General features: G+C 47.6%; 1 protein-coding gene and 1 non-coding gene across 2 annotated transcripts in view; one reads left to right on the top strand and one right to left on the bottom strand.

The window, feature by feature from the left end:
* The window catches only part of EEF2K (eukaryotic elongation factor 2 kinase), a 63,514-nt gene extending 48,234 nt beyond the window's left edge, over positions 1–15,280 (bottom strand). The window contains exon 1 of the mRNA XM_019430402.2: positions 14,900–15,280. The gene's annotated coding sequence lies outside the window, so the exon portion shown is untranslated. The remainder of the gene's footprint in view (positions 1–14,899) is intronic.
* Positions 15,281–23,598: 8,318 nt separating this feature from the next.
* TRNAL-UAG (transfer RNA leucine (anticodon UAG)) lies at positions 23,599–23,680 on the top strand. The gene has a single exon. It is a non-coding gene; the product is annotated as a tRNA-Leu (tRNA).
* The last annotated feature ends 4,310 nt before the right edge of the window (positions 23,681–27,990 follow it).

Genomic DNA, 27,990 nt, shown 5'->3' with positions numbered 1-27,990 from the left:
GGGGCGCCTGGGTGGCTCAGTCAGCTGAACGTCTGACTATGGCTCCGGTCATGATCTCATGGTTTGTGAGTTCGAGCCCCGCGTCGGGCTCTGTGCTGACAGCTCAGAGCCTGGAGCCTGCTTCGGATTCTGTGTCTCCCTCTCTCTCTGCCCCTCCCCTGCTCACGCTCTGTCTCTCCCTCTCTAAATAAATAAACAAACAAACAAACATTTTTTAAAAGTTGAAAAAAAACATAAACGGCTTTTAAGGCTACAAGGCCAGCCTTAGTCTGGCCCCTGCCCACTTATCCTCTGGCCTTGGCAGCTCTCCAAGGCCCACTGGCTTGCTTTCTGTTTGGTGAACACGGGGAGCCCATTTCTACCCCAGGGCCTTTGTACTTGCTATTCCCTGTGCCTGGAACAATCTTCCCAACCTTCCAACAGTGGGTTCTTTCTCATCAGTTGGATCCTAGCTCAATAGTCGCCTCTCTAGAGAAATATTCTCCAGCCCCTCAATTCAAAGAACTCCTCTCATATACATATCCAGTTACTCCTTAGCACATCTGCTTTATTCTCATCACAGAGATATTCCCAAGCTGAAACCTCCTTTACTTTTTTACTGTCTGTATCTCCAGTGCCTCAAAGAGTACCTGGCAGAGAGTGGGCACTCAATACACGCCCCCAGAATGGTTGTGTGCCCTAAACAATGTTCTCTTTAGCATAATCAGTAACAGCAAAAAAATGGTAACAGCCCACAATGTCCACCAGTGGAAGCATGTCAAATTAATTAGAGTTTTCTATACCATTAAGTGCTGTGTGACTGTTAGAAGAAAGGGGAAACTCTAGATACACGCAGACATGCAAAAACAATAAAAAAAAAAGTTCAGCAAGATTGTAGGATACAAAAATCAATAGTATTTCTACACATTAGGAATGAAAAATCCAAAAATGAAATTAAGAAAACAAGCTCACCTATTAAGGACTTCAAAAAGAATACTTGGGAATAAATTTAATAAAAGAAGTGCATGACTCATACACTGAGAAACACAACATGTTGAAAGAAATTAAAGACCTAAAAAAAATGAGAAGATATTCTGTGTTCACAGATTAGAGGATGATTTAATATTGCTAAGATGCCCATACTCCCCAAATTGATCTATAGACTCAATCCGATCACAATCAAAATCCTAGTGGCTTCTTTGAAGAAATTAACAAATGGGTCCTAAAGTTCACACGGAAATTCAAGGGTCCCAAAATAGCCAAAACAGTCTTGAGAAAAGAGGAACAAAGTTGAAGGAGTCACACTTCCTGAGTTCAAAACTTGCTACAGTAGCTGCGGTAATCAAGACAGTTGGTATTGGTGTAAGGATAGACACAGATCAATGGAATAGATTTGAGAGTCCGGAAATGAGCGCTCACATTTAGAACCATTGATTTTGACAAGGCAGCCAAGACCATTCAATGTGGAAAGAATAATCTTTTCAACAAACGGCGCTGGGACATGTGAATATATGTGGCAAAAGAATGAAATTGACCCCCTTCCTTACACCCATCATAGGAAATAACTAAAAATAGATCAAAGACTTAAATATAAAAGCTAAGACATTACTTAACCCTTAGAAAACAATATGGGAGAAAATCTTGTGATGTGGGTTAGGCAAAGCCTTCTTAGATATGACACCAACAGCACGAGCAACAAAAGAACAGATAAATTAGGCACCAGCAATACAAAACATTTGTGGGACGCCTGGGTGGCTCAGTCAGTTGAGTGTCCAACTCTTGATTTTGGCTCAGGTTATGATCTCACAGTTCGTGAGATCGAGCCACGCGTCGGGCTCTGCCCTGAGAGTATGGAGCCTGCTTGGGATTCTCTCTCCATCTCTCTCTGCTCTTCTCCCACATTCTCTTTCTCTCAAAAATAAATATTATACAACTGAACAATAAAATAACAAATAACCCAAATAAAAAATGGGCAAAGGGCTTGAATGAATTTTAACAGACATTACTCTAAACAAGATATACTCGTGACCAATAAGCCCGTGAAAGATGCTCAACATCATTAGCCATTAGGGAAATGCAAGTCAAAGCCACCCACTAGGAGGGATCAATTTTTTAAAACCCAATAAATAACAAATGTTGGCAAGGGTACGGAGAAATTGAAACTCTCATACACTGTTGGTAGGAATGTAAAATGGTGCAACCACTTTGGAAAATAGTCTGACAGTTCCTCAAAAAGTTAACCACAGAATTACCATATGATCCAGGAATTCCACTTCTGGGTGCACGTCCAAGGGAAATGCAAACATTCACACAAAAACTTGTACACATATGTTCATAGAAGTGTTATCTCTAATAGCCAAATGGGGAAACAAACCCAAATGCCCATCAGCTAATGAATGGGTAAACAAAATGTGGCGTATCCATACAATGGAATGCTATAATAGTCACAAAAAGGAAGGACTGACACAGGGTGAACCTTAAAAGCATTATGCTAAGTGAGAGAATCTAACCACAAAAGACCATGTATTGAATGAATCCACTTACACGAAATACCCAGAGAAGGCAAATCTATACAGATGGAAAGTACATGAGTGATTGCCTATGGATGGGGGAGGGGAGAGTTGCGGGGGCGGGAAATGGGGAACAATTGCTAACGTGATTCTTTGGAGTTGGTGAAAATGTTCTAAAACTGTGTCTTGATTGCATGACTGCCAATATATTAAAAACCGTTGAATTGTACTTTACATGGACAGATTATAAGGTTTGAGAATTATATTTTAATAAAGCTAAGGTTAAAAAAAAGTCAGAAAAAACTGTGACACTTATGTTTTTTTAAGATTTTACTTTCAAGTAATCTTTACACCCAATGTGGGGTTCCAACTCACAACCCCAAGATCAAGAGTCACATGCTCTACTGACTGAGCCAGCCAGGCACCCCACAAAACTGTCACATTTAAAAAGCAAGTTGAGGGGCGCCTGGGTGGCTCAGTCGGTTGGGCGTCCGACTTCAGATCAGGTCACAATCTCACAGTTCGTGAGTTCGAGCCCCGCGTCGGGGTCTGTGCTGACAGCTCAGAGCCTGGAGCCTGCTTCACATTCTGTGTCTCTCTCTCTCTCTGCCCCTTCCCTGCTCATGCTGTGTCTCTCTCTGTCTCAAAAATAAATAAACATTAAAAAAAAATTTTTTTTTTTTAAATAAAAAGCAAGTTGAAGAATATCAGGTCTATTATGGTGAAAAGAAAAAGGACATTTGTAGATGGGTTGAGACTTCCCTCAAGGACCCCTAGGAGCTCTACCAACACAGGGATGGCAGTGATAATGGAAGCTGGAAGGTGGGGGTGGTGGGAACTTTGAAGAACTTTGTACAGAGGTGCCTGGGTGGTTCTGTCAGTTTAGTGGTTGACTCTTGATTTTGACTCAGGTCATGATCCCAGGGTTGTGGGATTGAGCCCTACAATGGGCTCTACACTGAGTGTGGAGCCTGCTTGGTTGGGATTCTCCCTCAACTAACCTCTCTCTCTCTCTCTCTCTCTCTCTCACCCCTCCCTCACTTGTGCACACACACAAACACTCTCAAAATAAATCTGTAAAAAAAAAAAAAAAAGAACTTTGTACACTTCTACACTGTGTTAACTTCTCACAAGCTGAGTTGCTTTCAATATAAAATAATAAATAAACGAAAACACTTTAAAAATTTTTTTAGATCAAGGTAATACTTTTTTAGATCAATCTAATGGCTCCTTCCATCTGCAGGCAGCCTCCTAGATCTGAGGCTCTGGCACTTTCTTAACAGCTATCATAGCAGGGAATATATTTCTATCCTAACTTGGTACACACAAAATGCAAATTAAAATGTGAGGAAGCTGTACTTAGCTTCACTTTGTACAACGTGCTCTGCTATTTTCTACTCCACTCATTTTTGTTTTGCTTTACTTCCTTTTCATTCTTTTCCCTTAAGGCACCACCCACAGGGATTTCTTGAAAATTGGCCGCCCCGGGTATCAACTGCAGAGTTGTTTCTTACCCTGTGGGCAGGACAGAGTCACGGTCAGGAGCCAATGCCTGAACCACCTGACCCTGCTGGTTACCAAAACCTGCCCTGGGCCCTGGGCCCACTCCTCCCCCTCTCGGCCGCTCCCAGCCCCAGCTCCTGCTCTGCCCCCGTCAGCCCTTGGCCAGAACCTCTGCTGACCAAGGCAGGGTGGTGTCTGGGGCTGCCAGGGGACCCAGCCCGGTCACTGGCCTCTGGGGGCTGGGACGGTGCTGGGGAGGGGCCAGAACTTCAGCTTCAGCCCACAGGCTTCCAGGCAGTGTAGTCCAGGGGCTAAGAGCCTGCTCGCAGGTACAAACCCCAGCTGTGCCGCTGATGACCTGGACTAAACTAATTCAGCTCGCTGACGTCCCCATTTGTGAGGGGAGCTGAGGGAGGGGAAGTGGCCTGACGTTCCAGAGCCAGTTCACAGGGTAATTATGACCAGAGCCACAGACCCGACATTCTCCTTGACCCTGGGAAACAAAAGGAGCTGCAGACAAGCAGCTGTGACCCTGCCTGGCACAGCGCCTTGCACTCAGCAGGCACGTGATGCGTATTCCAGAACTGAGCGAGGATGTTTTATGGTTTTTCCGTTGTCATAAATTTGCTCTTAAGGCAGCTGTGACAGTGCCTGCGAACTGTCCCCCAACAGCTGTTCTCTCCTTCTTAATAACAACCACTGGTTTTTTGGCTAAACACATGGCCACTCAAAATAAGGTCCTTTGCAGTTAGGTGTGACCATGATTCCTTTGCAGTTTCCTTCCCAGATTCCTTCCCAGTTTCCTTCCCAGATTCCTTTGCAATTAGGTGTGACCATGTGTCCAAGTTCTGGCCAAGCAGATATAAACAGAAGGGCTGTTTTCAACTTTAGGGAAGAGTTTTTAAAGGCAGGGAGTATGCCCTTCTGGACTCTTCCTCCTTCCTGCTGGCTGGAATGGAGGTGTGATGGCTGGAACTCAAGCAGCTATATTTAACCAAGAAGAAGAAACCATATGCTGTGGATGACAGATCCATGAGACAGAGGGAGCCTGGGGCAGCATTATCTTCCATCATGGGCCAGTATAACAGCCCTGGACTCACAATCTTCAGACTTGACTATCTCAACTTATAATATCTACTATAATCCACCCCCACACTACTTGCTAATTCTGTCTAGTCCAGTAACCCCATCTCTCCCCCAAAAAGTCACATCACATCTCTTACGACAAGTCAATGCCTGGATAGGATCAGCCTGGGAAAACCAAGGCCTTAGTCCAGAGTCCAGACTTGGCAACTACTCCCACATTCGTCCAGGAAGACTGGGCCCTGGAGGCTGCCGGATTCCCCTAGGCAGGCAAGGAGCCCTCAATGGCCCATAACTCAGCCCCACGATGCCTGTGCCAACATCAGCCAGAGCCCCGGCCTCCCAGGAATCTCCATCCGACTTGGGCTTCCCTTGGCCCACGGGGGCCTGCTCCTGTTGGCAAAGAGGCTGAGACCAAGAGCAGCACCCCAGCTAAGACATCAGGATTCTCTGGAAGGTTTCCTTTGCCCTTGCTCTGGAACCCACATCTTCCCCTCCGAGTCCCTGACACACCCTGGGAAAATATTTGTATAGAGAGGTAGTTGGGTGGAATTCTGAGTCAGACCCAACTTCAAGCCCCCACTCTGCCTCTTACTAGCTGTGTAACATTACCTCTCAAGCCTTAGCTTCCCTGCGATAATGCGGGAGGCAGTATTCTCACCGTTAACCTCACAGCACTCGCACAGAGCGAGCACTAAGACACAGAACTATTATCATCATCACCATTTTTATTATCCTAAATAAAAGGGGCTGAACCTTGGGTCCCAGCCACGCTGGTAACCTGGATACCTGGTTAGCAGCCAAGCCAAGCTTCTTCAGGGGTCCTCGGGGAACAGGCTATTTTAGACTCTGGCCAGAGAACCACTGCTCTTACTGCGTCTCCCTATAAAAGGTTCCTCTGGCAGTGGCTGGGACAGAAAACAATGTTTGCAATGTCCAGGTCAAGGCCTGTGGGCCAGGCCACAGTGACCTCTGGTCTTCCTTGGGGTTCCCTTCCCGCCCCCCGCCCAGGGCTGCCTCGCTACCTGTAGAAGTGAACTGCCGGCCACTCCCAGGAGTCAGCATCCCAGAGCCGATATTGTCCACGTGATGTGGCCAGCGCACACACACTGCCACATGCCCATCACGGCAGAACCCACCGGGTCGTCAATTGCACCGCGGCGAACAGGGTGATTTGGGGGCCACCTTGGGTCACACACCTGTTTCTGTTCCAGGATCTGTCCCTCCCCCCGCTCCCATGTTCTGTGATTGGAGATGCACCATCAAGGAACAGGGTGTGTCACATGACCCAGGTCTAAGCCAATCACAGCATTCAGGCACCTGGCCACAGTGATTGGCTCACAGGTGAGCATGTGACTCAAGCTAACCAATCTGGCCCAATCCCAGGTAAGCCTGGGGTTTCAGTCTGAGAGACTAGAGAAGAGCATCCGTTTGTGTAGGATGTGAATCAGAGACAGGGGCTGAGGCCACCAGAGAACAAAGGTGACGATTGGCAGAAAGCAGAACAAGAGATTTAGAGAAAAACAAATAGTGGTGATATCATTTGAGACCATGAATCCAAACATGCCTGACACTGCCCCTTTTTAGGGGGTCTGGGGATGACTTAGCTGATTATACACAGGTTTTTCTCACCTGCATTATGAAGAGTCCAAAACCCAGCCAGCACTTAGAGCCACTGTGTATTATTTCTTATAATTAAAAAAGTTTCAGTAAAGCCCATGGTTAAAAATAACGGCATTTTCCTATTGAGTCCATGGTGTATGACCGTACAGGTGGGGTACTGTTCAACTTTAGTTTACAACCTTTGCAAGAGGACAGGGCAGCCCTGCTTCCCATCTCCAGAGGTAACCACTTCCAATTATTCTAGATGTTACTTCAGGTAGATACTGCCACATCCCTAAATAACATGGTTTCTCTGCCATTTCTTACTTTGCCTATTTGGGTCCTTATATATTGATTTCCTGGTGTGATAAATGAGACTTGAGCTTCCCTCTAACTTCCCACTTCCCTTCCACACTCCACCACTCCCAGACCGGCAGGTCCTCTCCTGGTTCCTTTAGATCTCATGCCAATTATGCTGTCTTATTCCACCAAGCAGAAGGAGCTATGGGTTTCTTACAGGTTAGCATGAGTTCATCTCACCAAGGGAGATAAGCAAAGATGTGGCTTTTGTGCTGCAAATGAGTGATAAGAAAGAGGAAGATACTTTCGTTCCTATGGAAGATGCGTAATTTTTACTGAAATGAGACAGATAAGTAACACATGTAGACAGCTTCCGGTGTCCCAGGTGCCAGGCTATGTACTCGACATGGACTCTTATCTGGCAATGACAGGAACTGCTGGGCAAAGAAGTGACAGCCTGCTTGCGATGGGGTACCTTGGGGAGGAGGGGTGAGCAGGGGCAGGATGCCCTGGGCTGCACCCCCGGCTTGTTCCAAGGGTATCTTGGGCTGTAGCAGGAGTCCTCAGTTTCCTTCAAACCAGAAAGGAAAAACTATCTTGAAGACACATCTGCACTCTCGTGTTCACTGCAGCATTATTTACAATAGTCAACGTATGGAAACCACCTAAGAGATGGATGAATGGATAAAGAAAATCTGGCGTACATATACAATGGAATGTTATACAGTCTTAAAAAAAGGAAGGCAATGCTGCCATTTGCAAAAACATGAATGAACCTGGAGGACATTATGTTCAGTGAAATATGCCAGACATAGGAAGACAAACATTTTGTGATCTCACGAAAAACAAAACAAAACAAAACAAAACAAAAACACCCCCAAAGACACCAAAGTCATAAAAACAGAAAGTCAGATGGTAGTTGTCCAGGGCTGGGAGGTGGAGGAAATAGGAAGATGTTGGTCAAAGGGTACAAAGTTTCAGTTGTGCAAGATGAGTAAGTCCTGGGAATGTAATGTACAGCTCTGCGACTATAGTTAGTAATACTCTGCTGTATACTGGAAATTCACTGAGAGAATAGATTTTTCTAAAGTTTATGTAAGTATCTCTACACCCAAAGTGGGGCTTGAACTCAAGACCCGGAGATCAAGAGTCCCATGCTCTTCAGACTGAGCCAGCCAGGCGCCCCGAGAAAAGATCTTAATTATTCTCACACAAACATAAAAAACTTAGGTGACTATGTGAGTCGATAAAGATGTTAATTAGGTTCACTGTGGTAATCATTTCACAACGATATGTATACCAAGCCATCATGTTGGACGCGTTAAATACGTACAATTTTTCTTTGTCAATTATGTCTCGATAAATCTGGTGGAAAAATTTAATAAAAATCAAAGCCAAAATAGGGGCTGCAGGGCCTGGCTTGAATCCCAGCTTCCCCATTAGGAGCCAAAGTGCTGTCCTAAGGGTAAGCTGAGCCTTCCTGGAGTCTGTGTCCCCCACAGCACCTGGCCCTGGCAGGACTCAATGGTGCTAATCAAATACCTTTCTGGGCTGGGTTTTATTTATTTACTGAGGGTGGGGATAGTAACAGAGGTGACGAGCTCATGTCGGTGTCTTATTAATGTCTATAACCCCAGCATGTGGTAGGTGCTCATGAAAAAATATTTAAACTATGGTGGAAAAATGAGAGACTTTAAATTTTTTTTTTTTAATGTCTATTTATTTTTGAGACAGAGAGAGACAGAGCATGAACGGGGGAGGGTCACAGAGAGAGGGAGACACAGAATCTGAAACAGGCTCCAGGCTCTGAGCTGTCGGCACAGAGCCCGACGCGGGGCTCGAACCCACGGACCGTGAGATCATGACCTGAGCCAAAGTCGGACGCTTAACCGACCAAGCCACCCAGGCGCCCCGAAAAATGAGAGACTTTATATGAGAATGTCAGGATAAAAGGACTGATTTGCAGATGTCTACACCCTCCTGCCCTGCCCTGAAGAACCATTCACACCAAGCTCCCACCTCCCTGCCCCTGGCACCCCACGGGCCCTCTTTCTGAAACGCCTCTCCTACCTGCTGCCAAACCCCTTGGTTCCCTTCAAAATCCAGCTCAAATTTTTACTCCTTCTAGAACGTCTCCCCTAGGTGGTGTCCTCATCTGTGAAACAGAGGACCAACAATACCAACCCCTGGATATGTTTGAGGAGTCAGTGAGATCCGGCATGTAATGCCTGACAGAGACCTGGAGCTCAAAAGTATTGGCTGTTAGTGTGACCACCCCCCAAGCCCCACTCCCTAAGTCACTTCCCTCCTGCCAGGCTCTCCAGAAGCATTTCCATTATACCCAGAGGCTGAACATTCTATGTGGTGGGCAGAAAACTGGCCCTCCAGAAGATGTCCACATCCTAATCTCCAGTATCTGTGACTATGCTCCCTTACATGGTAAAAGTCACTCTGGGGATGTGATCTTGAGATGAAGAGATTCTCCTGGAAAATCCAATGTACTGTATATAATCACAAGGGTCCTTATAAAAAGGAGGCAGGAGGGTCAGAGCTAAAGAGACATGATAATGGAAGCAGGGGTCCTAGAGAAAGATTTGAAGATGCTATGCAGCTGGCTTTGAACATGGAGAATGGGGCCACAAGCCAAGAAATGCAGTCGGTCCCTAGAAGCTGAAAAAGGCAGGGAAATAGATTTCTCTTAGAGTCTCCAGAAGGAACTTAGCCCTGCTGTGCCTTGACTTTTGAACGTGAAAAAAAATTTTTTGACGTTTATTATTGTTGAGAGAGACAGAGAGAGACAGAGAGCAAGCAGGGGAGGGGCAGAGAAAGAAGGAGACACAGAATCCAAAGCAGGCTCCAGGCTCCAAGCTGTCAGCACAGAGCCAGAAGCACGGCTTGAACTCATGAACCGCGAGATCATGACCTGAACTGAAGTCGACCGTTTAACCAACTGAGCCACCCAGGTGCCCCTTGAACTTTTTTTAAATGTTTTATTTTTATTTTTGAGAGAGAGAGCGTGAGTAGGGGAGGGGCAGAGGGGGAAGCAGAGGATCTGAAGCAGGCTCTGTGCTGACAGCAGCGAGCCCGACGCGGGGCTCAAACTCACAAACCGTGAGATCACGCCCTGAACCAAAGTCAGACACTCAACCGACTGAGTGAGCCACCCAGGTGCCCCTTGACTTTTGAACTTCTGACCTCCAGAACCATAAGAAATTTGTGTTAAGCGTGTGGTGATTTGCTGTAGGAGCAATGGAAAACAAATGTAGCCTAGAACAGTGGCCCTAAACACTGGGGCACTTTTGCCCCTTCAGGAGACATTTTGGCAACGTCTGGAGACGTTTTTGGTTGTCACAACCCTCCGAGTACACCTGGTATCTAGTGAATAGTGTACCGAGTGCACCAGGGATGCTGCTAGACACTCTACAGTGCACAGCACAGGCCCCACAACCCAGAAGTATTCAGCTCAGAATGTTAATAGTTCCGAGAAACCCCACTTCAGAAAGATTCTGGCGGAAGCTCGAGGAGCTTCTCCTGACCCACTCCCCCTCCTCTCCTCTTTAAAAGCAGATCTCCATGCATACCGGTCCTGGTGTTTCTTTTGAACTGAAGAAATAAACTTACTCACTGATGAGAACAGCACCCCGCGGCTGAACCCAAGGAGAGAAGTCAACGTTTGCTCCGCTGAGGCTCACAAAAAGATCCCTGCGGCACATACGCCGTGCTTTGTGCATATAAAACCGTCATGGAGCAAAGGCAATTTTATTATTTTAAAAATCAGAAAAACACATTTTAGAATACAAAGCACATAATATTGTCATTATAGCTTCGGTTTACAAAATGCACAAGAGAGCTTGAATTTAATTTTTAATCATTTGCTGGGCACCCTTCTCATGTACCCGGGACACTCTGTACTCCTGGCGGGTCAGACCAGGGATCCAGCGTGTCTCACTTCTCAGGGGAACTCTGTGTTTACATAGCCTCTCGGTGGCCAAACCATGTGAACGTTTGGAACAAAAGGGGCTGTGTCTTATTCCTCGCCAGCTCCGAGCCAAGAGCACAATGCCTGGCACACAGCAGGTTCTATGTAAATGCATGTTGCATGAATGAGTAATTAGAGAAAAGATGGCAAGTTCTATGGAGATCATGGGCAGTGCAGGCATGGAGTGGAGGGACTATGCCATTATAATTACAAGGCATCTGGGGCTTAGTTGGCTTGAGACATGGCTGAGATCCTGATTAGGAAAACCTGGATCATAGGGAGGCCCTTAAAAAGCACCCAGGACTACGATCTGGACCAACAGGCTTTGAGGACAAATAGACCTGGGTTCAAGTCCTGTCTCTGCCACTACTAGCTGAGTGACATTAGGCAAATTACTTAACCTCTCTGAACCGCAGCTTCCTCATCTGTAAAATTCACTCATCCTACAAAGCGAAGCAGAGTAAGCAGGGAAGGAGAGGTAAGAGAGGTGGCCAAGGGCCATAAAAAGCTGCTGTGGCATAGACAGCTAGCTCTCCACCACAGATTTGTGCTCTCCTGCCCCACCACGGACTACATTTCCCAGCATCCTGTGCATCTAGGTGGGGCCATGTGACTGCATTCGGGCCAATGGAATGTGGGCAGGAGTAACTGGCGCTGCTTCCCGGCAGCCCATTTTCCACAACCTGGTCAACTCTCCCTCAACTGCAATCCTGCCCTGAGACACGTAGCACTGAACAGATTTGCAGCATTTTGGTGTCACTTTCAAAGCACTTACACCATAGTTCCTCTCAGTTCCCTGGAGGACACAGGTTCCCCGTTCTCTGTGCCCTCTGCCTGGCACACAGCCAGGCCTGCCCTCCCTACCCAACCCCTGGCCAACTGTTCTGCTCATCCTTCAGGTCTCAGTTTAGATGCCGCCTCCTCCAGGGAGCCTCCCCTGAAGCCCAGGAGGTAGGCACTATTAGCTTCATCCTACAGACAAGGAAACTGAGGAACAGAGAGGTTAAGTGACTTCCCCATAATCACATGGCTAGAAAGTGGGGTAGTTGGGTGTGAAGACAGTGTGGGCTGAATCCAGGGCTTTTACTCGCCATCACTTTCTACATCAGTCCTTCTAAAAGTGTGGTCATGGGACCACCAGTAGCAGCAGAACATGGTATTTTCCAATTCTCGGGCCTCACTCCAGTCCCACTGAAGTAAACTCTGGAGGTGGGCCCAGCAATCTGTGTTTAAACAAGCTCACCAGGTGGTTCTGATAATGTGCAGTTAAGTTCCAGAACCAATGGCCTAGAGAAATTCTCCTCAGCTGACTCCACCTGTGGAGTCCTTGCTAGGGCGAGAAAGTGTCACAGCTGAAGATCTGAACACTTGTCCACCCCTCTGACTTTCTAGCCATTTGAAATGCTTCTCTGGGTGTTCCTAGCCCTAGGGTTTTGGGGACCCAGAGACCGTCATCTCCTATTTTATCATCAGCATGTTAGTAACTCGCTGTTTCCTTTGTTCAGAGCCTTCTGCTTGTGCCCATCAGTCTTGTCTACAAGGGTTCAATCCAGCAACAAATACCCAAGGCACTTTAGGGGCACCTGGGTGGCTCAGTTGGTTGAGGTTCTGACTCTTGATTCTGGCTCAGGTCATGATCCCAGCATCGTGGGATCAAGCCCCACATTGGGCTCCATGCTGAGCATGGAGCCTGCTTAAGATTCTCTCTCTCTCTCTCTCTCTCTCTCTCTCTCTCTCTCTCTCCCTCCCCTCCCCCCCCCCCCCCACTGTCCCTCTCCCCCACTCACATGCTCTCCTCTCTCTCTTTCTCAAAAACAAAACAAAAAACGCTTTCATCCTGTGGTGGCCACCATAATCACCTTCTTCTAGAATATTCTCAGTTTACTAAGGGAACAGTCTGCAGCTTCTTGGTCAGCAGAACTGATCTCTCCAACACAAAACTTTTATTTTTTAATCAGTCCAGCCAGCCGCCATTACTTTGGATATAGTCCCAACCATCAATTTTTTTTCTGCTTCAGCTTTAAGAGCTGGGTCAGAAAGAGTGATTCCTAGAGAAGGAGCTTGAACAAATCCAAGTTTCTGCCGTTGACCTTCCATTTTCTCCCACAATGTTCTCCGTGTCCCGGCAACTGGCTGTCAATCCTGCCAAAGACTGGACAAGACTTCTTTGGGGAATCTGACCAGTGTGAGAAAAAAGGCCTTAAAGACGCCCTTCCCCAGGGAAACAGCCCAGCCAGATCACCCGGATGCAAAGGCCACAGCCAACAAACCCCACGCACAGCCCCAGACCTTCCAAAGAGCTTACTGGAGCCCCATTCCCTTCAGCAGACATGGACCCCCAAGGGAGGCAGAAAGGGGGGTGGGGCTCTGCTCCACAGTCATTCAGGGGCCCAGACTCCTCCCGTCTGGTAGCTCTGCCCTCTCCTAGGCCCTCAGAGCCCTCCAACTCCATTGGTATATGTGGACAGAGGGGGCGGGAGGTTTTTGGGGTTCAAGCTCAAGAGGGGCACTCGCCATTTCTGCTCACATCCCATCAGCCAAAATGCAGTCACACAGCCCACCAAACTGTAAGGGAGCCTGGGAAATTCAGTCAGGTGATACCCCTGGAAGAGGGGACTAATCGCCATCTCTGCCATATTATACATTAAAAACGGTTTAAAATAAACTCAGGGCTACATCCTCAATCAGCCAAAAAGCAGTGTGCCCTCACCGAAAGCACCAAAGAGAGAAAGTGTACATCGCAGAATGTACATAATCGATCCTACACAATCTGAAACCACTTTAAGTGATCGTTAGGCTCTGATTTTCTGCCTCCCCTGACCCCTGCAAACCCCTCTTTGAGAAGGGAACTCAAAGGAGGGAGGATGGCCATCCCAACTGTGTCACACCTGAATCCACATCGTCTAGAAGCTTTATCGTATTTGTTGAGTTAATACATGAACAAAGGAATGAATGTGTGCATACGCTATCTCTAAACCCTACCTCCTTCCACAGGCATCCTTTCCAAATCAGCTCAAACATCACCTCCTCCAGGAAGCCTCCCAGTAACCTCCCCCCTCCACGCACCTCCACACAGCGGGCACAACTGGCTCCCACCTGCTTGCTCTAAGGGTCCGCGCTTAGTCCCTTTTGCGCATTAGTTGGCTGTTAGACAACCCTGGGCTTCGGTTTCCTCCTCTATAAAATCATAGGGCTGGACTATGTCACTCCACTTCCTGGCTGAAACTGTGGTCCCAGGCAAGCAGCGTCCCGGGCCAAGGGCCCAGAAGTCAGGCTCCCAGAGTGTCCCCACAGCACATGTAGCGGCCCCTTCCCATGCGGCCCATCTGTCACACTAAGGGCGCAGCCGGGCTGGCTCCCCTCAGTCCTCCGCCCGGGTGCTGGCGGATCTAGGCCGGGACTTACCCAAGAGGCCTCCACCCCCGCGCCTCCACTCGCCTATCAATGCCCGGCCCTCGGCGCACATGTCGGCGGAGCCTGCCAACACCCAAACTCCCTCCCGCAGTCAACAATACAGCAAGGGCGCGTCTACGCTGTCCTCGGGGTTCCAAGAATTCAGGCCTCTTGTTCAGGAGCCAGGGTAGGGCATGCGGCTCCGGGCCCCGCAGGAGACAGGAAGGCAGCACCGCCCCCACCCTCTACGGGCTCTGAGGAGCCCGGGGCGGAGGCCCCCAAACTGCCTCTCCCTGCCGACGGCGTGCCAAGTGTTTTCCCAACAGACACTGCCGTTAATCTGCATGACTCCCCGCTTTTACAGAAGCAAACACAGAGTCCCAAAGAGTTGAACCCACAGAAGAAGCGCTTCACACACTCTGCGCCGCCTCCGCCCCACTTCCAGGCTCGGACCGAGCGCGCTCCGGGAGCCGGTGCACCGGGGCGCGCCAGGCCTGCAGCGCCGGATCCCGGTCCCCCATCCGCCTGGCTACACGCGGCCCGCACTTACCTCCTTCGGGCGGACAGGCACCGCAGCCGCTGCCCACGGCCGCGAAGAACCAGAGGAGTTGGCAGAGGCTCGCGGCCCGGTGCTCCAGGGTGCAGGGCGGGCGGGCCCCCCGAAAGTCCCGGGGAGCGGCGAGCAGGGCGCACCGGCAGGCGCTCCTGGGAGGCAGAGAGGGCTGCGCAGGGCGGTTGGATAGATCTCGGGGCGCGGCGGCCGCCGGCACGATCCCGGGGCGCGATGGGCCGCTGGAACGATCCCGGGGCGCTGAGGACGCGTGTCGGGGGCGGGAGCGTCGGCGACAGTCAGCGGAGCTGGGGCAGCTGCAGCGCAGGGAAACGGACGTCGGATCCCGGCAGGAGCGGGGCTGGGGCACCAGCCGGCGGGCAGGGGCGGGGCTCTGGCCCGGCGGGCGCACCGCGCGCACTTACGTGCCCGCCCCCCGGTGGCGGTCACCGCTCCTGCAGCCGCCACGCAAGTCTCCAGGCCCCAGTGCACAACCCGCGCTGAATGCCAGCCTCCCCGCCTGCTGACTACACGGCGTCCGGACCTAATGTGGGGGGCGGTCCTAGCACCCACCCGCGAAAGGGGCGCCCTCCCGGTGGGTAATTCGAGAAGTCCTTTCCAAAATCACTAGAAATCTATCTCATTGTTTGAGTCTCCATGTGAAACCTTAAAATATTTTTATCCGAAATTGTTTTTTCCCCTGATTTCTTCTTCGTTAAAACGTAGGCACTTACGACAATTGCAGCTATTTGTGCGATTATTTGATTAGTATCCCCTGTAGACGTTACTTGCCATTCCAGTAAATTGCCGTATTCCTAACTCTCAGGGCTCGGCATATAGTAAATGTTTAATAAACACCTGTGGAATGAATGGATAAATATGGAAAGCTATAAAGAAGAAAGGATACAAAACGTGTGATAACTACTGTGAACATGCTGATACTATATCCTTCCAGATACTTTTCTAATAAACTTTTAGAAATTTCACAGCTCTTATTTCAGATATAATTTCAGGTATAAAAATAATAAGTGATATTTATTGAGTGCTTTATCTCATTCCAGTTTCACACCAACCCTGTGAGTAGGTTGCATTAGCTCTATTTCACAGATCATAAAACTGAGGCTTACATAGATTTTTTTTTTTAAGTTTTACTTATTTAAGTAATCTCTAATACCCAACATGGGGCTCAAACTCACCACCCCAAGATCAAGAGTGGTGCACTCCTCCAGCTGAGTCAGCCAGGCACCCCTGCCCAAGAGATTTCTAAGGTGGCTCCTCTTGCCAAAGGGCATCTATATTACAGGAGCTGGAGGGCATGCTGAGTCTTTGCTCAGGTGAGGCCCAGCAAACACAGAGACCACAGGTGCAGGCAGACCAGAGACAGACGATATCTGGGTATACATGTAGGTATATTCACATTTTTCTAAGGAAGAGTGACTCCTTTCTCTTGCTCCTTTCCCTGGGTGACAGTAGCTTGTGAACATGTTTTTGTAGTCAAGAGCCACCTGTCATATGTAACGCTTGCTTTGGTATATGGGGGGATGTAGCAGGCACTGATATTTTTACAGGACACTCACTTTGTGCAAGTGACTGTGGTAGGTAACTGCTTTACAGGATTAGTCTTTGATTACCATCCCAATGCTCTTATTGTCCCCACTTCATACACAGACTGAGACAGGTTAAAGGACTTTCCCAAGGTTACACAGTCAATGGCAGAGCCAGGATTTGACCCAGGCATGAGTATACACTGGCCCCTCAAGTGTCCTGTCCCTAAGCCTTGACTCTTCAGTTTTTGAGGTCCCTGAAAATTCAGATTCCCCTGAGAGAGCAAAGGCCTTCAGCTTACCAAGTGCCATGGCCTCTGTAGGGAGCAGGTTCAAGTTTATGTGGCTTGAGGAAGGGGGATGACATATGGCAGCATCTCATAAGGTGGGGGGGGGGGGGGGATGAATAAAATGAAATGGTCTTGAAACCTATCACTGAGTGTTGTAGCCTCTGGCCTCTGTACTACAAGTTTTGGAAAATACCAGAACCAGTAGATATTTTGGTTTGATGTTTTGGGAAAACTGGCTTTTGGCAAGACAAAATTGCACCTGAAATTCTGACGGTGGGAACGCTGGGCAGGAACAGAGTCTGAGCTACTCTGTCCAAGTCCAAAACCAGACAAAAAACAAACAAACAAAAAAAAACCTACCAAGACTGCATTACTTAACTACTTAAAGCTCTGAGTGGTGTTGGGCAAGTTATTTAACTCCTCTGAGCCTCTGTAAGTTTTGTCTGCCCAGAAGTCCCCTTCTTTGCAGGAGGATCTTGATTTGTCCTCAGGAAACCAGCTCACCCTATTCTCAGTTTGTGAGGATGGCCCTTCCCACTGACGTGGGGCCAAGTGTGAACACACGAGAAGACCTGGCCAATCAGCACATTCCATCCTTTTAGCCACACTGATTGGTTCTGGGATGAGCATGTGACCCAAGTCAGGCCAATGAGATACTTATCTGCATATTTTCTAGCAAGCATGAAAACGAGAATCTCTTTTCCAGAGAGTTGTTAAGCTAATAGGATTTAAGCCTAGGGTTTCTGGACATTCATTCTCATGGCAAAAATTTATTAAGCCCCTATTGTGGGCCAAGTATTGTGCTAGGAGTTGGGGGAAAGGCCTGCCTTCGGAGAACTAATGGAGTAAGAAATGGGAGAACGGCAATTTCTCTCATAGTCATTATTCCATCATACCATTATAAACCTCCAGGTGTGCCAGGAGCGAGAGGTATGGGCAACAAGGAGAGATTATAAGGCAAACCTGCTCAGAAAGGCTTCTCTGAAGAAATGGCATTTGAGCCGGGCTCTGAAGGAAAAGTAGGCATCGCTTCCAGTAGCTTTAGGAAGACAGTGCCTGGGTGGCCTCAGCAAGGAGATGTGGGTCAGAACCATTCTTGGTTTTTACTCGGTCCTTGATCACCTCCTGTAACCATCACACAAAGTTGTTCAGACTTTACTGAAAAGTTTGGGGTAACAAGAATTAAATAGAGGACGGAAAACATTAAACCATACTAGCAATGTTACAGTATCCAAGAGGAAGAATAAACCCTTCCCAGGGCACTCTTCATTGGCCCACTCCAGTTCCAAGCCTTGCTCCCCTGTCCTAAAGCCTGCCCCTCTTTCTGTCACACAGGCAGCCATCTCCTCTTCAAGCTCTGAGGGACAAAATCCCTGCCTCTATTGGAAAAATCCCTCTTCTCACCGACAGGGAGCTGGTTTTTTTCCGCCTTTCCCACCAGAGGAGTCCAGAGTAAGGGACTCAATAACCCACAAGATGCAAAAGATACCCTCAAGAAAGTGAAAAGACACACCTGAAGCTAATGTAATACTGTGTGGTTGTGACTCAACAATACTTAAAAAAAAAAAAAAAAAAAAGACAGTGAGAAGACATTTCAGATAATGGGAGAAAATATTGACGAATCCTGTATCTCATAAGGGATTCGTAGCTAGAATATATAGAGAGCTTTTACCACTCAAAGAAAACCCTTTGGGTTTAACCACTTTGAAAACATTTGCTTCAAAAAATTAAACATTGGGTTACCATACAACCCAGCAATTCCATTCCCAAGAGAAATAAAAACATATGCCTACACAAAAACTGATACATGAATGTTCAGAACAGTATTAGTCATAATAGCCAAAATGTGAAACCCGACTATCCATCAGCTGATGAACAGGTAATTAAAATGTGGTATATCCATACAACGAAATATTATTTGGCAGTAAATATGAATGAAGCACTGACACATGCTCCAACGTGGATGAACCTTAAAAAAATTATGCTAAGAGGCGCCCGGCTGGCTCAGTCGGTGGAACGTGCGACTCTTACTCTTGCGGTTGTGGGTTCGAGCCCGACATTGGGTGTAGCGATTACTTAAAAATTAAATCTTTAAGGAAAATCCATTATGCTAAGCGAAAGGAGCTAGTCACAAAAGGCAATTTACTATATAAATTTATTGATATAAAATGTCCAGATTGGGGAAATTCAAAGTGACAGAAGGTAGATTATTGGTTGCCTGGGGCTGGGAGGGGAGTTTGGGGAGAATGGGCAGTGACTACAAAAGGGTGTGGGGTTTCTTTTTGGGGGCTATGAAAATGTTCTAAAATTAATAATCATGGTGATGGTTGCAAACTTTGAATATACTGAAACAAAAACAAAACCTGAATTATACACTTTAAATGGGTATAGCGGTGCCTGGGTGGCTCACTGGATTGAGCATTTGACTCTTGATTTCAGCTCAGGTCATGATCCCAGGGTGGTGGGATTGAGCCCCACATCAGGGTCCACGCTGAGCATGGAGCCTGCTTAAGATTCTCCCTTTCTCTCTCTCTCTCCTTCCCTCTGCTCAGGTACTCTCTCTTTAAAATAAGCAAATAAATAAATGGGGATATTGTACGGCATGTGAATCACATCACATTAGAGGTGTTAATCCCCACCCCACCCCCCCCCCCCCCCACACACACAAAGTGCTCATGGAGTCTCCATCTCACCATGGTGGTGCTTCGGGGTGTGGCAGCAGAAGAAAGGTCACCAGGAGCAGTAGCCCAGCTCCTACGCGCACTAGCCCCGTCGAGGATACATGGCTGTTCTCACCTTCCAGGAGATGGGTAGAACCCTCACAGAGGCTCAGAGAGGATGGAGAACCACCCTAGCCCCATATGCCACAGAAGGGAAATGTTCTCAAGTGTTAAAGGCTCAGATCTCCCGTCCGTAGGAGCCTGCGACCGCGGCGGTTATAGAGCGATTTTAGGTTCACAGCAGAACTGAGCGGAAGGTCCGAGATTTCCCATATCTCCCCTGTCCCCACACAGGCACGGCCTCCCTGTCATCAATGTCCCCCACCAGAGCGGTACATTTGTTACAAGTGGTGAACTTACACTGACACATCATTATCACCCAAGTCCATTGTCAACATTAGGGTTCGCTCTGGGTGTTGTACATTCCATGAATCTGCACAAATGTATAATGACATGTACCCACCATTGTAGTATCATATACAGTAGTTTCTCTGCCCTATAAAATCCTGTCTCCCAACTTTCGGGAACCACAGTGAGATGCTTTAAAGCAGTAGCTTGAAAGTCCTCCTTGGCGCACTTCGGTGGCTCAGAAGGTCCCCGGCCCCCTGGGCATAAAAAATGAAGTGCATCACAGAACCATGGCATAGCCCAAGTGTAGCCATAGGAAGACTCACACAAAATGACTACACTTGGGTCTTTTGGGTGGTGCATTTCTCCCCTTGCCTTGTGCAAAGCAAACCCCAGGAACAGAGTGGGGCATTTACACACATCTGCATAGGAAAAGATCTGGAAGGTCACTCTTTACAGGGTAAAGAGCTCCTGCCAGAGCTGTGGGGATTCAGTTGTAAAGGACAGCGATGGTGAGGAAGAGAACTTCCCTCCAACTTTATACATATGATATAACATTTGAAAAAAAATTACAACCAGCATGCATTACATTACATTTCAAATTTATTTTTTAGGATTTTTTAATTTAAAAAATGTTTTTAATATTTATTTTTGAGAGAGAGAGGGAGAGACAGAGTGAGAGTGGGGGAGGGGCAGAGAGAGAGGGAGTCACAGAATCCCAAGCAGGCTCCGGGCTCCAAGCTGTCGGCACAGAAGCCAGAAAGAGACAGGAGATCATCCCCTGAGCCGAAGTTGGACGCTTAACTGACTGAACCACCCAGGTACCCCCTATTTTTTTTTCAAGGTTTAAAAAATAATCTCTACACCCTAGGTGGGGCTGGGGCTCAAACTCAACTCTGAGATCAAGACTCAGCACTTTCCATTAGCAAAACGCTGACAGAGTTTAACTGGGTAGAGAAATTCAAGGTGATTTTATTTCATTTTTGCTTTTCTTTCTTTGCTCGAGTCTCAACAAGGAACATATATTACTTTTACAAACGTTATTTTGAAACGTCACTCCAAACCAAAACAAAAACCAAAATGAAACAAAACCTCAAAATGAAGCAGTCTAGCTGCTTTGGGTTCTGTGGCCTCCCCACCCTCGCTGTGCTGGGGCTGGCAGTTGCACAGAAGCTGACCTCTCTCAAGCGGCACCCTTGAAGACACAAATCACCGGAGAAGCCAGGTCAGCAAGTCTGTGGGAGGCCACACGGGCCAGCGGGGGAGAAATGCTCAGATGAGCTCATGGCCTTGCTTCCCCTGGATTTTTGTTCTTTTGAAGAAGCACCTCTTGGCCCGAGGGTATCTGGAAACTCCTCCCAGAAGACCTGCTCTTTGCCTGATCAGGTCTAGTAGGTGCAAGATTAATGTTCACTTGAATTAAGTTATCAGAGAGAGAGAGAGAGAGAGAGAGAGAGAGAGAGAGAGCTGGGGTGAAGAAAGGTTGCTCCCGGCAAATGGGAGTCACAACAGGGATGGGTGTGTGTTTGGGGGTGGTGGTAGATAACCTGAAGAGGTCTCTGTTTCCTGCTTGTGGCCACAGGTGATCTTCCAGAAGAAGAGACCACAGTCTGGCTACGTTCAGACAAAAGATCTACGAGCTAGCTCTCATGCTGGGCAGGTCCAGCCCAGAAGCATTTGCCTCTGACTTCGTCAAAGCCCACATAGCAAGAGGGAGCGGCCTCGACCAAAGATGCAAAACCACCAGTATAAGGAAGAGTCTTATTGCCGATACTGTTCTAGGTCCTGGGGCAATAGCTTTGGGTGAACAAGACACGATCACCTGCCCTCCCGGAGTCGACATTCCAGCCGGGCCCATTATAGACCTCAGAAAAAGCCAAATACCAGCTGGAGGCAGTGGTGGGGAGATGTATGTGGAATAATACCACCAAGTGGTCAGCACCCATGTAAGAACTCTGGTGGTGAGCAAACTGAGGTACTGGGAGGGAGTGGGGAGCTCAGGCCGCTGGAGTCACCACCACCACACCACCCACACTATGTGCCAGGGAAGTCTGAGTGCACGACGCACATCACCACGTTTAACCTTCCTCCGCTTCACTCCAGTGTAGCCAAGTACACGGAACAGTGCCCGACATGTTGAAGGAGCTCAAGAAATACCTGCAGAATGAACGAATGAGATTCCCATAGCAATCCTGTGAGCTGGGTATCATCATCGCCCCGTTATCACTACAGACAAATAACTGAGGTCCAGAGAGAAGTAGTTTTCCTAGGGTCAAGGCTCAGGCTGTGTTCCCAAGCCCACAGGTCAGTTTATACACTGTTTCGGTTTTCTATTACTGCTGTTACAAATTACCACAAATTTAGTGGGTTGAAACAACACAATGGTTTTACGGTTCCAGAACTTAGAAGTCCAAAAACCAAGGTGTCAGGCACTTGTGTTCCTTTTCATAAACTGTAGGAGAGAATCCGTGTGCTTACATTTAACAGCTTCTAGTTCATTCCTTGGCTTGCGGCTGCTGTATCACTGGTACCTCTGTTTCTGTCTGCACGTCTCCTGCTCTAATTCCTACGTCTCTCTTCTAAAGACCCTTGTGATTACCTTGGGCCCATGTGGATAATCCAGAACAGTCTCCCTACCTGAAGATCCTTAATTTAATCACACCAACAAAGTCCCTTTTGTCCCATAAAGTAACATACTCACAGGTTCTGGGGATTTGGATGTGGACGTCTTTGGTGGGTGGAGGAATTATTCAGTTTACCACACCCACCTGTCTAGCTTTACTGTAGTTTTGTTATTTTCCTTAAATATGCAAGGAAATGGAGAAGCCTATGTGTAGGTAAAATTCGAAAAAGTGGACTAACTAAAAGCATCTGAGACTCCTGAGCAAGGAGGAAGGGGGATCGAACTTGCAGATATCAAAGGAGACTTGAATCTTACTTACAGCTTAGTTCAGTTTATTTTTTATTTAAGAATATTTGAAGCAAATACACAAAACGTTAACTAATTACGGATGACGGGAAATGGAAGTTTGCTTTGTACTTATGTATTATGTATTTGATCTGTACTTATTGCATTAAAAACAAAAAAACACTGAAAGAGCCTGCATAGAAGAACACTGGGGTCTTGGGAGGCTGGAGAATACTGGCTCTGCCTGGGGCAGCTGAGACAAGTTACTTCGTCTCTCTGCGAGTCAGTTTCTCCCTCTCTAAGATGTGGCCAAGAATTATGATTGAGGGAGACCAACATACAAATAATCTGTAACAATATTCATTGACATTGTAACGACATTCACCTAGACCGGTGATTCTTACCTCGCAATGGCAGGCACCAGGCCATGGGGCCACCTGGGATTGCAGAGATGACGTGGAATAGGGCTGGGAAGTCCGCAGGATAGGGACCTGGCCGGCTTCTGTGCATAGCAGGGTTCCGCGCGGGACCCCCCAGCCCAGCAAGGGAGGGAGCGGCAGCGCGGCACCGTCCCCTGGTGGCCGTAGACAGTATACGACGCACACGGCAAATCGAATGCACACACGTGAGGACTGAATATTCATGTTTAACACTCAGGAACTCTTCTCTCCCTTTAAATGTGGCATTCTGACCATAGTTATTGCTGTCAATCATATAAATACTGTGATTCCAAAGCCGCGAAAGAAGCCACAGATCAAGATACCTTCACAGGCGCAGGAGAATCCAGGTTGCTATTGGGCATGCGCAAAACTAAGAGGGCGGGGTCACAGAGTGTGAGACACTACGTCATTAGACTAATATAGTCTCAGCGGAAAGCCTTGTGACGGGCGGTAGCGTGGCCGAGTGGTCTAAGGCGCTGGATTTAGGCTCCAGTCATTTCGATGGCGTGGGTTCGAATCCCACCGCTGCCACACCCCTTCATGGTCTCACTTTTTCTTGAACCCTTCAATTTGTTTACCATCTCCTAATCCCTCTTCCTCTTTTCTCCTTTATGACTCTGTTTTTACAAATGAAATGGAGAGCAAGCGGGAAAAGCAAGAAACTGCAGCCCAGGCACTGCCTTTCCCTAGCCCAGTACACAAACCCACCAATCCTGCTATCTGAAAAACAAAAACAGAAGTGTCTCCTTATGTCCAAGGGGAAAGCATCTGAAATAACTTTAATAGTTCCCAACAGACTGCCTACATCTCTAATGCTTCCAGGGGCGGCCAGAGTGAGCAGGCCGCTTTACCCCTTAAGGACAAAGGTTAGGTGGGGGTGATTTTAATTATGACCTGAGTTGGGAGGTTCCTTTCCCCGCACGCTCTGTATCCTATGGAGAGCTCCGGCTGACTCCACAAACCTCCGTTGGTAGAAAAGGTGTCAGGTGACCCTGTGGAAAGGTTGAGATATCACGGGGCCTGCCCCACGTGTGCTATCAACCTTGAAGTTTCAGCTTCATTGATCCACCCCCTATTTGGCCTTCACGCTTGGTTCAGGGGCCCCTTGTTTGTTTGTTTGCTTGCTTGTTTATTCAATAACTATGAAGGGCCTACTATGTGCAAGAAACCAAGTTCGTCTTGAGGCTACAGAGCACACAGGCAGGTAAGCTTCTCATCAGCTTTCCAGCTGTGGTAATTTCATTAATTACACCTGTGCGGAGTGTTACCCAGTGCACAACATGCTCACCTGGCTCAGGGTCAACCTAGGATGTGTCATTTCTCTGGGACTTGAAATTGAGAGATCAGGTATGTGAAGTTGGGAGAGAGGAGCTCAGGAAGAGGAATCAGATTGTGGAAAATCCTGTTGGCAAACGAGAGCCTGGTGAGTCTGAGATGCTTTGAAGGCAATTCAGGGCAGCTGAGCAGAGAGCGGCAGGGACTAATGGCAAGAGATGAGGCTGAGTGTTAGGCAAGCAGGGTCATGAATGCTAAGCTAAGGCCCTGAACTTGGTCCTGAGGGCAGTGAGAAACCATCAAAAGGTTTTAAGATGGAGGGTGGCATGTTCCAATTTTGGGTTTAGAAAGTTCCTTCTGGCAGCAGGAACAGGAGGTTCCATTCAAAGCCTACTTCAGTTGTCTAGGAGAAAGGAGAGTGGCTTGCAGCATGGTTGTGACAGTGTGTAGGACAGAGAGATGTTTTGGAAGTGAGTCTGACCAGACTCACTGAAGAAGGTATGAAGAAGAAGGACGTGTCAAAGTGATGACCAGGTTTTGGACTTGAGCCACTGGATGGTGGCTCTGGTGTTGCCTCTTCTTTCCCTCGGAGGGAATATAGGATGAAGAGGAATTTGTGTAAAGATACTTTCAGCTTGATTCACAATGAGTGTGAGATGTGGGACATGGGCTTGAGGAGGAGGTTGGACATAGAAGTCTGGAGGTCAAGAGAACACTCTAAACAAATGATACAGACTTGGGAGGCAGTGGAATAGACGTATTTGCTCAGGAAGAGTGCACAGGGGCAGTAGAGGGGCCAAGACAGAGTCCTGAGGAACATCATCTTAAATAGAGGGCAGTAGGAGGGGTGCCTGGGCGCCTCGGTCAGTTAAGCACCGAGTTTGGCTCAGGTCATGATCTTGCGGTCCGTGAGTTTGAGTCCCGCGTCGGGCTCTGTGCTGACAGCTCGGAGCCTGGAGCCTGCTTCAGATTCTGTGTCTCCTTCTCTCTCTGCCCCTCTCCCGCTCACACTCTGTCTCTCTCTCAAAAATAAATAATAAAACATTTTTTAAAAATGGGGGACAGAAGAGAGGAGACAAAGAAGGACTGGTCAGAGACATAGGTGGAAAACAGGTGTGGTGTCACATAAGCCAAAAAGAGTATTGCAAACAGGAAGTATCCAACCATGTTGAACACTGCTAAGAGGCTTGGCAAGATAAAGACTAAAAAATATCCATTGGACTTATGATTTATGGACAAGGTCATTGACCCTGATTAAAGGCATATTGAATGAGTTGAAGAGAAGAAACAGAAACATATGTGTGGACAACTGAACACAAAATTTGATTTTGAGGAGGAAAGCCATAGGAGCACTAGTGAGAGAGGAAATGGGGAGTTAAGGGAGGATATTTTTCAGATGAGAGAGACTGGAGGATAATTTTTATTTGTTTTTTAGTAAACCCTACAGCCAACATGGGGCTGGAACTCAGGTCCCTGAGATCATGCTCTTTCCACTGAGTCAGCCAGACACCCTGAAACTAGGGGATATTTTAGACACCTGGCCTTGCGTCTACAACAGGGAATAGTTTCACCGATGATTTTTTTTTTAAGTTTATTTATTTTGAGGGGGAGAGAGAGAGCGTGCTTGGGAGGGGTAGAGAGAGAGAGGAGAGAGAATTCCAAGCAGGCTCTGCACAGTGCAGAGCCTGATGTGGGGTTCGAACTCACAAACTGTGAGACCGTGACCTGAGCCAAAATCAAGAGTCAGATAAATGCCTAACCAACTGAGCCACCCAGGCGTCCCTTCAGGGTATAGTTTCAGCACTGACAGTGGAAAGCTCATGGATTTACCTTTGATGATCCATTCTGATTGGCTGCTCACACTGCCAGCTCTATTTTCTGCATTCATGTTGCTTTTGCTCAGTGTTTCCAAGTAAGCTAGGCCCTCCTACCTCTCTCAGAACCTCATGCATGGAGGGCTGGTTATCTGAGCTGCCTCTAAAATCCTCACAGGAACTCTGTCTGTTGGGTGCAGGTGCTACCTCCTTTTCCTTTGGGTAAAAACACGAAAGGAGGGAAGCTTTCTTGGCATAGTGACCCACACAGCCCCCAGGCCCAGGGTGTACATGTTCAGAGCCTCAGGAAACAGATGACTTAGAGAAATGGAGAGAACAAAGGAATTGATTTTCCTTTTGTTTTCTGAAAGCTGAGTTTTGGCAGTAGACAAAAGGTGTAGAAGATTATGCGAACAGTCAAAGTCTGTTTTCCTGGCCCTGGGAACAGATTTCTCAGGATTGATAGAGGAAAGTCAAAGAAGAAGGAGGTGAGTTTAGATGCAAATGTGTTACTGAGAAGAAAGGGAGCCCAAGGGCTGCCAGCCCCAAATGGCCTGAGGTAGATACCAGAGCTCAAACTAAGCCGTGAGATGGCTGAGGTGCAGAAGAGCGGAAATAACCATGAGGAGCATTGGGCCAGTGAGCCTTGGACAGTGCCTCCAAATTACTTCAGCTGCAGAGGAGTAACCCCCACCCTTTTTAGTTAGACACACTCCCAGATTCCCCATCTGTAAAAGGGGAATGATAAACCCTACTGTAAGGGTAGCCCTAAGAATTAAATAAGAGCATACAGGGATGCCTGGGTGGCTCAGTCGGTTGAGCGCCCGACTTCGGCTCAGGTCATGAGCTCACAGCTTGTGAGTTGGAGCCCCGGGTCGGGGTCTGTGCTGACAGCTCAGAGCCTGGATCCTGCTTCGGATTCTGTGCCTCCCTCTCTCTCTGCCCCAACCCACTCGCATTCTGTCTCTGTCTCTCTCGAAAATAACATAAAAAAAAAAAAATGAAAAGAATTAAATAAGGGCATACAGATGAAAGCCCTTTCAAACTGTCAAGCATCAAAACAGACATAAAGGATTATTACTGAGCTTTGAAAAATTATATGCACACAAGCAGTTCAACCTATTAAAGAAGAGCATACAATTTTTAACTGCTTCACAAACTTTCTTAATTGTTCAGCAGAGAGGGATACACTGGGAATGGTCATGTTGGCTCTAATACATTCGTTCCCCTCCACCACAAGTTTTGTTAGGCTTGTGATGGTTTTCTTCTCTGCCAGGATCCATTGTTTGATGGGCCAGTTCCACTTGTACACATTATGATATATACATGGATATATTTAAACACTGATATCTTGATACGATCAATACCAAGACAATGTGGAAGGGGGCACTGTTTCTGTGGAGAGCAAGGCAGAATTAAGAAGTTTTGTGAGTTTAAACATTAAAGATTCTGGTGATCACCACTGCTCCCTTATTAATATATGGAAGAAATAGGGGCACCTGGGTGGCTCAGTTGGTTAAGCATCCAACTTCAGCTCAGGTCATGATGTCACAGTTCCTGAGTTCTAGCCCCACGTCGGGCTCTGTGCTGACAGCTCAGAGCCTGGAGCCTGCTTTGGATTCTGTGTCTCCCTCTCTCTCTCCCCCTCCCCTTCTCATGCTCTGTCTCTCTCTCCCTCTCTCAAAAATAAATAAGCATTAAAAACATTAAAAATACATATATGGAAGAAATACCAAATTATAAAGTATGACC

The sequence above is a fragment of the Panthera pardus genome, unplaced genomic scaffold, assembly GCF_024362965.1.
Source record: "Panthera pardus isolate Hobbes unplaced genomic scaffold, ASM2436296v1 HiC_scaffold_5, whole genome shotgun sequence".
Classification (NCBI taxonomy): Eukaryota; Metazoa; Chordata; class Mammalia; order Carnivora; family Felidae; genus Panthera; species Panthera pardus.
The sequence above is the reverse complement of the archived record's forward strand: the minus strand, read 5'-3'. Positions and strand labels throughout refer to the sequence as shown.